Below are 12,915 nucleotides of genomic sequence, written 5' to 3'. Positions count from 1 at the left end.
GGTTCCAGAACCCCGCCCGTTGCTTCCCTCCACAGGTTCCAGAACCCCGCCCGTTGCTTCCCTCCACAGGTTCCAGAACCCCGCCAGTTGCTTCCCTCCACAGGTTCCAGAACCCCGCCCGTTGCTTCCCTCCACAGGTTCCAGAACCACGCCCGTTGCTTCCCTCCACAGGTTCCAGAACCCCGCCCGGTGCTTCCCTCCACAGGTTCCAGAACCACGCCCGGTGCTTCCCTCCACAGGTTCCAGAACCCCGCCCGTTGCTTCCCTCCACAGGTTCCAGAACCACGCCCGTTGCTTCCCTCCACAGGTTCCAGAACCCCGCCCGGTGCTTCCCTCCACAGGTTCCAGAACCCCGCCCGGTGCCTCCCTCCACAGGTTCCAGAACCCCGCCCGGTGCTTCCCTCCACAGGTTCCAGAACCACGCCCGGTGCTTCCCTCCACAGGTTCCAGAACCCCGCCCGTTGCTTCCCTCCACAGGTTCCAGAACCACGCCCGGTGCTTCCCTCCACAGGTTCCAGAACCATATGGACAGATGTAACGGTGTCAGATTGTATTGGATAAACTCACCCCACAGCTTGAAATGTTGTCCATAGTGCCGTTGAATTGGATACTTTTTTGGTGGCGCAACTAGTTATTTACGTTCTCAAGCAGAGACGTCAAATGTGATGATGAGGCAGAGGGTGCAAGAACAAGTACCTGCAATGATGTTGTGAGAAAGGAAGGGATTACTGCTAAGCAGGCACAGTGTATCCTGTAACACAAAGACTGGGCTATTTGAAACCTTCTTATTATGGAAAACCAATTGAAAATAAAGGAATAACGATGATTAAAACACGTTAAGAGAGCGAGGAGGAAATGTCTTCAGTGAATACCTGATTAAAACTGTTAATAAGAATGACCTGCCATTCATTAACATGATCCCAGGGCTACTGCACAAAGCATGATCCCAGGGCTACTGCACAAAGCATGATCATGATCCCCAGGCTACTGCACAAAGCATGATCCCAGGGCTACTGCACAAAGCATGATCCCTGGGCTACTGCACAAAGCACGAACATGATCCCAGGGCTACTGCACAAAGCACGAACATGAACCCAGGGCTACTGCACAAAGCACAAACATGATCCCAGGGCTACTGCACAAAGCACGAACATGATCCCAGGGCTACTGCACAAAGCACGAACATGATCCCAGGGCTACTGCACAAAGCATGAACATGATCCCAGGGCTACTGCACAAAGCATGATCCCAGGGCTACTGCACAAAGCATGATTTCTCATAGTTGTGTCACATTGGCTGGATGGGCCTGGCACCTGCTACCATTCCCCGTTCAAAGGCACTTAAATATTTTGTCTTGCCCATTCACCCTCTGAATGGCACACATACACAATCCATGTCTCAATTGTGTCAAGGTTTAAAAATCCATCTTTAACCAGTCTTCTCCCCTTCACCTTCGCTGATTTGAAGTTGCAATTTTGATTGTATGAACACAGATTTGATTGTTTTGTGAAGAAGAGAGTTCTATATAAAATAAAGAAGAAACAGCATAAGCACCTCAACATTTTAAATCACGAGTTTTCCATCGACAAAGTCTGTCAGGCACCAGTGTGATGCAGCTTGGCAGCCATTTTGTGCCCAAGGCCATTTTGGGGCCAACAACACCAGTGCTTCAGTGGTGGGTGTAGTGATTCAGTGAAGAGCCAGCGGGAACCAGTTTCCTCCTCTGTGGTTAGATGGGACACATCCTTAAGGCGTCAGCTAGCTACAGTTCGGCTGGCGCCTAGCCGTAGGAAAACAAGTGTGCTCACATACTCCCTTGAAAAATGTGAAAAAAGTGGCAATAGTGCTGTTTGTCTATATTGAGATGCTGTAGCTAGAATACACTTCCTCAAAATAGTCAGAATTCATCTGAAATAACTTGTGAAATCTATCATTCATTTTAACGTTTTGCAGAGATCTTAGACGTGCAATTTTACATCTAACTAAGAGGTTTGGTGCAGTATTTCTCAAGTGAAAAAATGGGCATGAAAACTAGTCGTCTCTTGTTGAACGACAATAAAAAACACTTCATTGAAGAATCCCTACTGTTGACCAATCACCGACAAAAGGGGTAGACTTCAGCTACACATTTCGGCTTGCTTCAAGGATTTTGTGTGTGTGTGTGTGTGTGTGTGTGTGTGTGTGTGTGTGTGTGTGTGTGTGTGTGTGTGTGTGTGTGTGTGTGTGTGTGTGTGTGTGTGTGTGTGTGTGTGTGTGTGTGTGTGTGCGTGCGTGCGTGTGCGTGTGCGTGTGCGTGTGCGTGTGCGTGTGTGTGTGTGTGTGTGGCACGAACAGCTGAAAAAAAAAGAAACTTGACTAAGACCAAAACAAAACAAAAAAAATCATAAAATATCATTATAATATTATACACAAACTGTTTCTGAACAGTTTTGGATAGGAAGCATACTGACGCCTTTAGTGTCCCAGTGGCTGGTCAGTAAGGAGTGGTTAGATGGCACCCTTTTCCCCTTATACACTACTTTAGAACAGAGCCTTATGGGTATAGGATGGGGACTAGGGTGCCTTTTGGGAGCCATCACTCACTCTCACCAATGGCTGCAGAGTAACAGTAATTAGTGCAGAGTTAGGTTGGATGAATCATTAAATACATTTTGAGGCTCTCACTGAGAGGTGACTGACAGGGAGATGAGGGTTCGAATGGTAGTGCACTACATAGTGCGTCATATTGAGACGTTTAACTTAGTGTCCCAGCGGCAGGTCAGCAGGGAACCAGTTTCCTCCTCTGTGGCTAGATAGGCTTCGTCAAAAACGGCACGTTATTCTCTACATTTGACCAGAGCCCTATGGGCCCTTATTTCCTATACAGAGCCCTATGGGCCCCTATTTCCTATACAGAGCCCTATGGGCCCCTATTTCCTATATAGAGCCCTATGGGCCCCTATTTCCTATACAGAGCCCTATGGGCCCCTATTTCCTATACAGAGCCCTATGGGCCCCTATTTCCTATACAGAGCCCTATGGGCCCCTATTTCCTATACAGAGCCCTATGGGCCCCTATTTCCTATACAGAGCCCTATGGGCCCCTATTTCCTATATAGAGCCCTATGGGCCCCTATTTCCTATATAGAGCCCTATGGGCCCCTATTTCCTATACAGAGCCCTATGGGCCCCTATTTCCTATATAGAGCCCTTTGGGCCCCTATTTTCTATATAAAGCCCTATGGGCACCTTTTTCCTATATAGAGCCCTATTATAGGCCCCTATTTCCTATATAGAGCCTTATTATAGGCCCCTATTTCCTATATAGAGCCTGTGTCAAAAGTAGTGCACCATATAGGGAATAGGGTGCAATTTGAGACGCATCCTTAGTGTCCTAGAGGCCGGTCGTCGTAGGTGCTATACCCCAGAGTGGGTGGGGCCTTCCTCCTCCTCGCTGTGGAAACCACAGTGGCTGTGGGTGTGTCGACGGCGTGTGGCCTCCAATAGGGAGTCGTCAGGGACAGGAAGTGTCTCATACAGCAAAGCGTTCAGGGTCTCCTCGTAGATCCTGGCCTCTGGAAACTCCACCTGAGATAGAGAGACGGATGGACAGGGTCAAAATTAAGATTAGCTACAGTACAAAAGATAGTGTGTCAGTGTCAGCAACGATGGGCTGCCATGAACGAGTGAGTGAGTTGAGTGAGTGAGTGAGTGAGTGAGTGAGTGAGTGAGTGAGTGAGTGAGTGAGTGATGCCATAAACGTGAGTGAGTGATGCCAGTGAGTGAGTGAGTGAGTGAGTGAGTGAGTGAGTGAGTGAGTGAGTGAGTGAGTGAGTAAAACCCCTAAACAACCTTGGTCTGTTTTTTCTCTCTGGCGTACACTATGGATGTGCAGCAGACCTCTGCCAGTTTGCATCCCTGTCCGTAGAACGACCAGCAGCAAATCTCGTCACCGATCACGTCCTTGATGAAGAGAACACGGCCATTGTAGCTCAGAGACAGCTGGTCAAACAGCTCAATGTTCTTCAACAGGTTGTCGTTACTGTGGAGGAATTACAACTCACGGGTCAACAGGTTGTCGTCTGAATTACTGTGGAGGAATACAACCCACGGCTCAACAGGTTGTCATCTGAGTTACTGTGGAGGAAATACAACTCACGGGTCATGAGGTTGTCATCTGAGTTACTGTGGAGGAATACAACTCACGGGTCAACAGGTTGTGGTCTGAGTTACTGTGGAGGAAATACAACTCACGGGTCATGAGGTTGTCATCTGAGTTACTGTGGAGGAATACAACTCACGGGTCAACAGGTTGTCGTCTGAGTTACTGTGGAGGAATACAACCCACGGGTCAACAGGTTGTCGTCTGAGTTACTGTGGAGGAAATACAACCCATGGATCAGGAGGTACAGCATTCCATTGTCAACACAGAGGACATAATGAGTACTTGACATTAGAGGCCCTCACTAAGCATTTACCAACAGTCATGAACTATTATTGACTCTCCACCCAACAGAACAAGCATAGGGCTGCCATTTTGTAAGACACTATACTTGTAGTAGCTCATCTAGTATAGGAGTACTTGTTGTTGCTTCTTTTGTACAGCAGCTTCACCACAGGCTTGGTGCAGGCCTGGATCAGTCTCTCATCCTCCTTGGCAGAGGTGACAGCAGGGATTACACACAGAGACTGCTCCTTCTGGTCCTGTTATTCAAAACAGACACCACAGGCAGGCTGTTACAGTACATAAGACAAAAAAGAGGACCTGAACCAGTCTAAACAATGTCTGGTTCCACTCTCACTGGCTCTGTGCTGCTGAACAATACCAAGAATGCATGTCAGGTCGACCGATTCATCGGAATGGTTGATTTAAGGAATACCTAGGATAGGATAAAGTAATCCTTCTACCCCCCCCCCCCCCCCCCCTTAAAAGATTTAGATGCACTATTGTAAAGTGGCTGTTCCACTGGATGTCATAAGGTGAATGCACCAATTTGTAAGTCGCTCTGGATAAGAGCGTCTGCTAAATGACTTAAATGTAAATGTAATTTAATTAGGGACGATTTCAAGTTTTGATAGCAATCGGTAATCTGCATTTTTGGATGCCGATTATGGCCGATTATATTGCACTCCACGAGGAGACTGCGTGGCAGGCTGACCACCTGTTACGCGAGCGCAGCAAGGAGATAAGTCGCTAGCTAGCATTAAACTTATCTTATAAAAAACAATCAATCTTAACATAATCACTAGTTAACTACACATGGTTGATGATATTACTAGTTTAAATAGGTTGTCCTGCGTTGCATATAATCGATGCGGTGCCTGTTAATTTATCAGCGAATCACAGCCTACTTCTCAAACGGGTGAATTTAACAAGCGCATTCACGATTCCTGTCGTTGCACCAGTGTACCTAACCATAAACATTAATGCCTTCTTTAAAACCCATACACAAGTATATATTTTTTTAAACCTGCATATTTAGTTCAAATAAATTCATGTTAGCAGGCAATATTAACTAGGGAAATTGTGTCACTTCTCTTGCGTTCTGTGCAAGCAGAGTCAGGGTATATGCAGCAGTTTGGGCCGCCTGGCTCGTTGCGAACTGTGTGAAGACCATTTCTTCCTAACAAAGACCGTAATTAATTTGCCAGAATTTTACATAATTATGACATAACATTGAAGGTTGTGCAATGTAACAGCAATATTTAGACTTATGGATGCCACCTGTTCGATAAAATACGGAACGGTTCCTTATTTCACTGATAAAATAAACGTTTTGTTTTCTAAATGATAGTTCATGGATTCTACCACATTCATCACCAAAGGCTCATATTTCTGTGTGTTTATTATATTATAATTAAGTCTATGATTTGATAGAGCAGTCTGACTGAGCAGTGGTAGGCAGCAGCAGGCTCGTAAGCATTCATTCAAACAGCACTTAGCAATGCTTGAAGCACAGCCCTGTTTATGACTTCAAGCCTATCAACTCCCGAGATTAGGTTGGCAATACTATAGTGGCTGTAAGAACATCAAATAGTCAAAGGTATATGAAATAAAAATGGTATAGAGGGAAAAGGCCTATAATAACAACAACCTAAAACCTCTTACCTTGGAATATTGAAGAGTCTTGTTAAAAGGAACCACCAGCATTCATATGTTCTCATGTTCTGAGCAAGGAACTGAAACGTTAGGCACATATTGCACTTTTACTTTCGTCTCCAACACTTTGTTTTTGCATCATTTAAACCAAATTGAACATGTTTCATTATTTATTTGAGACTAAATTAATTTTTATTTATGTATTATATTACGTTAAAATAAAAGTGTTCATTCAGTATGGTTGTAATTGTCATTATTACACACACACACACACACACACACACATGGGAGAACAAGTATTTGATACACTGAAAATTTTGCAGGTTTTCCTACTTACAAAGCATGTAGAAGTCTATACAGAATCTAAAACAAAAAAACAGAAAATCACATTGTATGATTTTTAAGTACTTAATTGGCATTTTATTGCATGACATAAGTATTTGATACATCAGAAAAGCAGAACTTAATATTTGGTACAGAAACCTTTGTTTGCAATTACAGAGATCATACGTTTCCTGTAGTTCTTGACCAGGTTTGCACACACTGCAGCAGGGATTTTGGCCCACTCCTCCATACAGACCTTCTCCAGATCCTTCAGGTTTCAGGACTGTCGCTGGGCAATACAGACTTTCAACTCCCTCCAAAGATTTTCTATTGGGGTCAGGTCTGGAGACTGTCTAGCCCACTCCAGGACCTTGAGATGCTTCTTACGGAGCTACTCCTTAGTTGCCCTGGCTGTGTGTTTTGGGTCATTGTCATGCTGGAAGTCCCAGCCACGACCCATCTTCAATGCTCTTAATGAGGGAAGGAGGTTGTTGGCCAAGATCTTGCGATACATGGCCCCATCCATCCTCCCCTCAATACGGTGCAGTCATCCTGTCTCCTTTGCAGAAAAGCATCCCCAAAGAATGATGTTTCCACCTCCATGCTTCACGGTTGGGATGGTGTTCTTGGGGTTTAGACCAAATAGCTCTATTTTTGTCTCATTAGACCACATGACCTTTTCCCATTCCTCCTATGAATCATCCAGATGGTCATTGGCAAACTTCAGATGGGCCTGGACATGCGCTGGCTTGAGCAGGGGGACCTTGCGTGCGCTGCAGGATTTTAATCCATGACGGCGCAGTGTGTTACTAATGGTTTTCTTTAAGACTGTGGTCCCAGCTCTCTTCAGGTCATTGACCAGGTCCTGCCGTGTAGTTCTGGGCTGATCCCTCACCTTCCTCATGATCATTGATGCCCCACGAGGTGAGATCTTGCAAGGAGCCCCAGACCGAGGGTGATTGACCGTCATCTTGAACTTCTTCCATTTTCTAATAATTGCGCCAACAGTTGTTGCCTTCTCACCAAGCTGCTTGTCTATTGTCTTGTAGCCCATCCCAGCCTTGTGCAGGTCTACAATTTAACCCTGATGTCCTTACACAGCTCGCTGGTCTTGGCCATTGTGGGGAGGTTGGAGTCTGTTTGATTGAGTGTGTGGACAGGTGTCTTTTATACAGGTAACGAGTTCAAACAGGTGCAGTTAATACAGGTAATGAGTGGAGAACAGGAGGGATTCTTAAAGAAAAACTAACAGGTCTGTGAGAGCCGGAATTCTTACTGGTTGGTAGGTGATCAAATACTTATGTCATGTAAAGGCCATTTGAACAACTCAGGTCAGGAGGTGACTTGGAATGGACCGCAAATGAACCCTCACGCCCGACATAGAAGAGTATAAAGATTACGTTGAAACCTGTATTCACTAAACTCTGTCAAAAATAAAATAAAATGTAAAAAATCTCTGAGGTTGAGTGACTCTTACATTTCAGTCTTAAAAGGTGTAATAATATAAGCCTTTAAGAAGTATATTCCAATCTAAAAATTGTGGAATCATGAACCGTTTAGTGACATCGGCTATCTGTCATAAAAATAATAAAATGAAAAGAGGACATGACATGAACGAAATATGAATTCAACGTGGATTCAAGACTCCTTAACATAGATGTGGTAAAGAGGTCAAAGGCCGTGGAGGATAGAAGAAGGACGTTTGGGATAGTGGATAATGGAATAGTCGGAAGTTTAAATACACCTTAGCCAAACAAAAGATCTTCACAATTTTTTACATTTAATCCTAGTAAAAAATCCCTGTTTTAGGTCCGTTAGGATCACCACTTTATTTTAAGAATGTGAAATGTCAGAATAATAATAGAGAGAACAATTTAGCTCAGCTTTTATTTCTAATCATCACATTCCCAGTGGGTCAGAGGTTTACATTCACTAAATTAGTATTTGGTAGCATTACCTTTACATTGTTTAACTTGGTTTCAGGTAGCCTTCCACAAGCTTCCCAAAATAAATTGGGTGAATTTTGGCCCATTCCTCCTGACAGAGCTGGTGTAACGGAGTCAGGTTTGTAGGCCTCCTTGCTGGCACACGCTTTTTCAGTTCTGCCCACAAATTTTCTATAGGATTGAGGTCAGGGCTTTGTGATGGCCACGCCAATACCTTGACTTTGTTGTCTTTAAGCCATTTTGCCACAACTTTGGAAGTATGCTTGGGGTCATTGTCCATTTGGAAGACCCATTTGCGACCAAGCTTGAACTTTTCTCCAAAAAGTATGATCTTTGTCCCCATGTGCAGTTGCAAACCATAGTCTGGCTTTTTTTAATGGCAGTTTTGGAGCAGACGCTTCTTCCTTGCTTGGCAGCCTTTCAGGTTATGTCGATATAGGACTCGTTTTACTGTGGATATAAATACTTTTGTACCTTTTTCCTCCAGCATCTTCACAAGGTCCATTGCTGTTGTTCTGGGATTGATTTGCACTTTTTTGCACCAAAGTACGTTCATCTCTAGGAGACAGAACGCGTCTCCTTCTTGAGCGGTATGACGACTGTGTGGTCCCATGGTGTTTATACTTGCATACTATTGTTTGTAGAGATGAACGTGGTACCTTCAGGTGTTTGGAAATTGCTCCCAAGGATGAACCAGACTTGTGGAGGTCTACAAATTCTTTTCTAAGGTCTTGGCTGATTTCTTTTGATTTTCCCATGATGTCAAGCAAAGACACACTTAGTGTGAAGGTAGGCCTTGAAATACATCCACAGGTACACCTCCAATGGATTCAAATGATGTCAATCAGCCTATCAGAAGCTTCTAAAGCCATGATATTATTTTCTGGAAATTTCCAAGCTGTTTAAAAGGCACAGTCAACTTCTGACCCACTGGAATTGTGATACAGTGAATTATAAGTGAAATAATCTGTCTGTAAACAATTGTTGGAAAAATTACTTGTGTCATGCACTAAGTAGATGTCCTAACTGACTTGCCAAAACTATAGTTTGTTAACAAGAAATTTGTGGAGTGGTTGAAAAAGGAGTTTTAATGACTCCAACCTAAATGTATATAAACTTCCGACTTCAACTGTATATTCTATTGGACTGTATGAGTTAGTAGACAGTTGAATATAACCTATATTCTATTGGACTGTATGAGTTAGTAGAATGTATTGGGGTTGGCATCCATACAAATATTACCTACCGATTTATACCCCAACATAGTGTATTTCACCCACGCGTTTCCATAGCATTTCCATTGTTTTGGTTGGGTTCGATTGATCTCTCTACCGCATGTATCATTGCCCACTGTCACCATGGAGACAGCAGAACCTCCCAGTAGAACATTGGCTAGTCCAAAATGCTGAATGCCGTGCATTCCAATGAACATCTATCACACTGACACAGCCTGCATCCTAGCGGACAGCAGGTATCCAGCCTGGCAGTTAAGAGCGTTGGACCAGTAACCGAAAGGTCGCTGGTTCGAATCCCCTGAGCCAACAAGGTGGGATGTATCCACTGTTTAACCCCCACAACACCAACTACCCCCTGGGTGCCAATGATGTGGACGTTGATTAAGGCATATTTCGGTTGAATGCATTCAGTTGTGCAACTGTCTAGGTATACACTTTCCAATAGTGTTCACCAGGGGCCCAGGTAAAAAGTAGTGCACTATATAGGGAATAGAGTGCAATTTGAGACTCAGGCACATTATACCTACTGCCACTATGGTTGTAACAGTCATGGAATTTTGGATGAAGGTGATTGGCCAGCCAAATGACTGCGGTTCTCGTAATAGATCTATACATATTATTATTCTTTTTTGAGACGCACATTTTCTCCTCCTCTGCACCGGACTGCATGTGCTGCCATAGAAATATATTGAATAGAACAAGCGTCCCCATTCAAGTCAATGATGGGTGGACATTGCAAGTGTACTCATAGGAGCAAAGCAGGAAGTATAAGATGTGCTAAAATATGTGGTGTGATTTGTTGATTCAACTCAACTGACATTACAAAAAAAAGCACATTCCATTGCATGAGCCACATCAGTTAACATCATGTCAATGAACATTCTACATTACCATGGAAATGATTGCATCACAATATCAGGCAGCCATTGAAAGGGTACGTACCCATGAGTTAACCAATCAAATTGCCTGTGTTAGAGGTCCCATTCCCATTCTATGTGTGTTGCTGCTGCATTGTGTGTGTGTGGGGGGGGGGGGGTTACCTAGGCAACCAAAGACTTGTTTGCTTGTTTCAACAAGGAGTAACACAGTTTCATCACGTTGTTAAGAGTCCATGTTACGGCTGAAACGGACTCAAGGTGACCACTTCCTCCCGCAGGTACGTCAGGATGGAGGCAAAGTGCTTCCCACAACGATCGATCAGGATCCAGCCTGGACGGGAACATACAAGGCAAGTGAAAGGCAACGGTCCAATTCCAATCAGTGTAGTTCTGTGTGTCTTTTTGATGACATGGCTGCCATGGGGCCTGAACATCTAAATGGTATTTGTATTCATTGTATATGATTGTTGTTTTAGTCATCTGTTCCATTTCGAAGCCTGTATTAAGACTAAGTAGAGTTTCATCTATGTGTCTGATCCATAAGAGTGACTGAGAGACGTTCTGGAAGACTCCAAAGTCCTTCTCACCTTCTCTGTCAATGAAGACCTCCTTCCCTGCCACTGAACATGACCTTCAGCATGGAGTCCTGCCTGGTGAGCACCTGCAGCATGCTGTAGAACAGGGTCCCCCCCTACGTTTAGACGCACATACTTGTTACCCAGGCCAAACGCCACTCTGTAGCTGCACGTCTTGGACTTGGGACACGCCATCTGGGAGGCTGTGGAGGGGGAGAATATAATATAACTTTATTGTCTATTCAAGGATGAACATATTTCTTTGGCATCACCATATAAGCATTTAAAATATTGTTTTTAAATGTGTAAGTGTATGCAGTCAGCCTAGCACACTGTTTAGCCTACATAAGCACAGAGGATATTGGCACATTCATTCATAACTGACCACTGCTCTGATTGCCCACTGTTCCATGTATACCTTCATGGGAAGGTCTAATGGCTTGGGAGCCAGTGGAGATGACCTGCGTCTGGAGGCATAGCCGGTGCAGGGGGAGCTGGAAGCTGTCCCCGGACATGTCCCTCTGAAGGTAGATGACCACCCTGCAGACGGAGGTCTCGATGTCCTCCGCTGTGGTGACAGCTACTGGGGGGGGGGCACCACAGCCTCTCACTGGCCCTGCAGATCATACCTGGTGGATGGGAGGCAATAGAAACGTACAGCAAAAACCTCAATCCTCTGGCCTGTGCTGAGATGACAGACTAACAAGGTGACAGTTGGGAAAATGTCCCTCTGAAAGGAATGAAATCTGAAACCTTGATTTATAGTCATTGGGTGAAATTAGAGGGGAGTTGCTCTGGCCAATGCGGTCATACTTAAAACACCAGTAGTCGAGAACACTGTGAACACAATGGAGAGGAAGCCACCCACCCAATCAGTATCTCCCTCTCCATTTCCCCTAGCATGGAATTTAGCAGGGCCCACAACACTGTGTGTGTGTGTGTGTGTGTGTGTGTGTGTGTGTGTGTGTGTGTGTGTGTGTGTGTGTGTGTGTGTGTGTGTGTGTGTGTGTGTGTGTGTGTGTGTGTGTGTGTGTGTGTGTGTGTGTGTGTGTGTGTGTGTGTGTGTGTGTGTGTGTGTCTTATTTCAAATCAAAATTGATTTGTCACATACACATGTTTCGCATATGTTATTGCGGGTGTAGTGAAATGCTTGTGTTTCTAACTCCAACAGTGCAGTAATATCTAACAAGTAATATCTAACAATACACACAACCTAAAAGTAAAAGAATGGAATGAAGAAATATATAAATATTAGGACGAGCGATGTCGTAGTGGCATAGACTAAAATACTGTAGAATAGAATACAGTATATACACATGAGATGAGTAAAGCAAAAATATGTAAACATTATTAAAGTGACAAGTGAACTTTGATTCAGATGGGTGCTGTAGTGTAATTCCAACCAGCAGAGGAAGTTATGTATTGTGATATCAAACCATAGGCTACCCCTATGGAACTGTCATGTCATATGTCCTAATACGTAGTACAACTAAAGTAGGTCTAAAACGTCTGCACATATAATTATGAGATAACGCTAACTAGCAACATGCCACATAGGGATGAGTCACAAACAGTAGTTCAGCTAGAGCTATATACTAGTTAACTAGACCTATTTGTTTTATTTTGTTCTACTGTATTATTGATTGTATTTTTGTTTATTTCATGTGTAACTCTGTGTTGTTGTTTGTGTCACACTGCTTTTGTGTCACAATGACACATTATATAAACTCTTTATAGTGTTTTGTTTACATTTTAGAGGCGATAAGGTGATAAGTTGGACAGATCGAGTGAAAAAAAAGCTATTTTCCCACACGACATCTCTCCGTCTCACTATCATGCATTAGTTTCGCTTCCCCACCCGCCATTTTTAAAAAAACC

At 44.0% G+C, this 12,915-nt stretch overlaps 1 pseudogene; it reads right to left on the bottom strand.

The window, feature by feature from the left end:
* Positions 1-3,396: 3,396 nt before the first annotated feature.
* LOC123993838 lies at positions 3,397-12,855 on the bottom strand (annotated as a pseudogene).
* Between the last annotated feature and the right edge of the window lie 60 nt (positions 12,856-12,915).

The sequence above is a fragment of the Oncorhynchus gorbuscha genome, linkage group LG13, assembly GCF_021184085.1.
Source record: "Oncorhynchus gorbuscha isolate QuinsamMale2020 ecotype Even-year linkage group LG13, OgorEven_v1.0, whole genome shotgun sequence".
Lineage (NCBI taxonomy): Eukaryota > Metazoa > Chordata > Actinopteri > Salmoniformes > Salmonidae > Oncorhynchus > Oncorhynchus gorbuscha.
The sequence above is the reverse complement of the archived record's forward strand: the minus strand, read 5'-3'. Positions and strand labels throughout refer to the sequence as shown.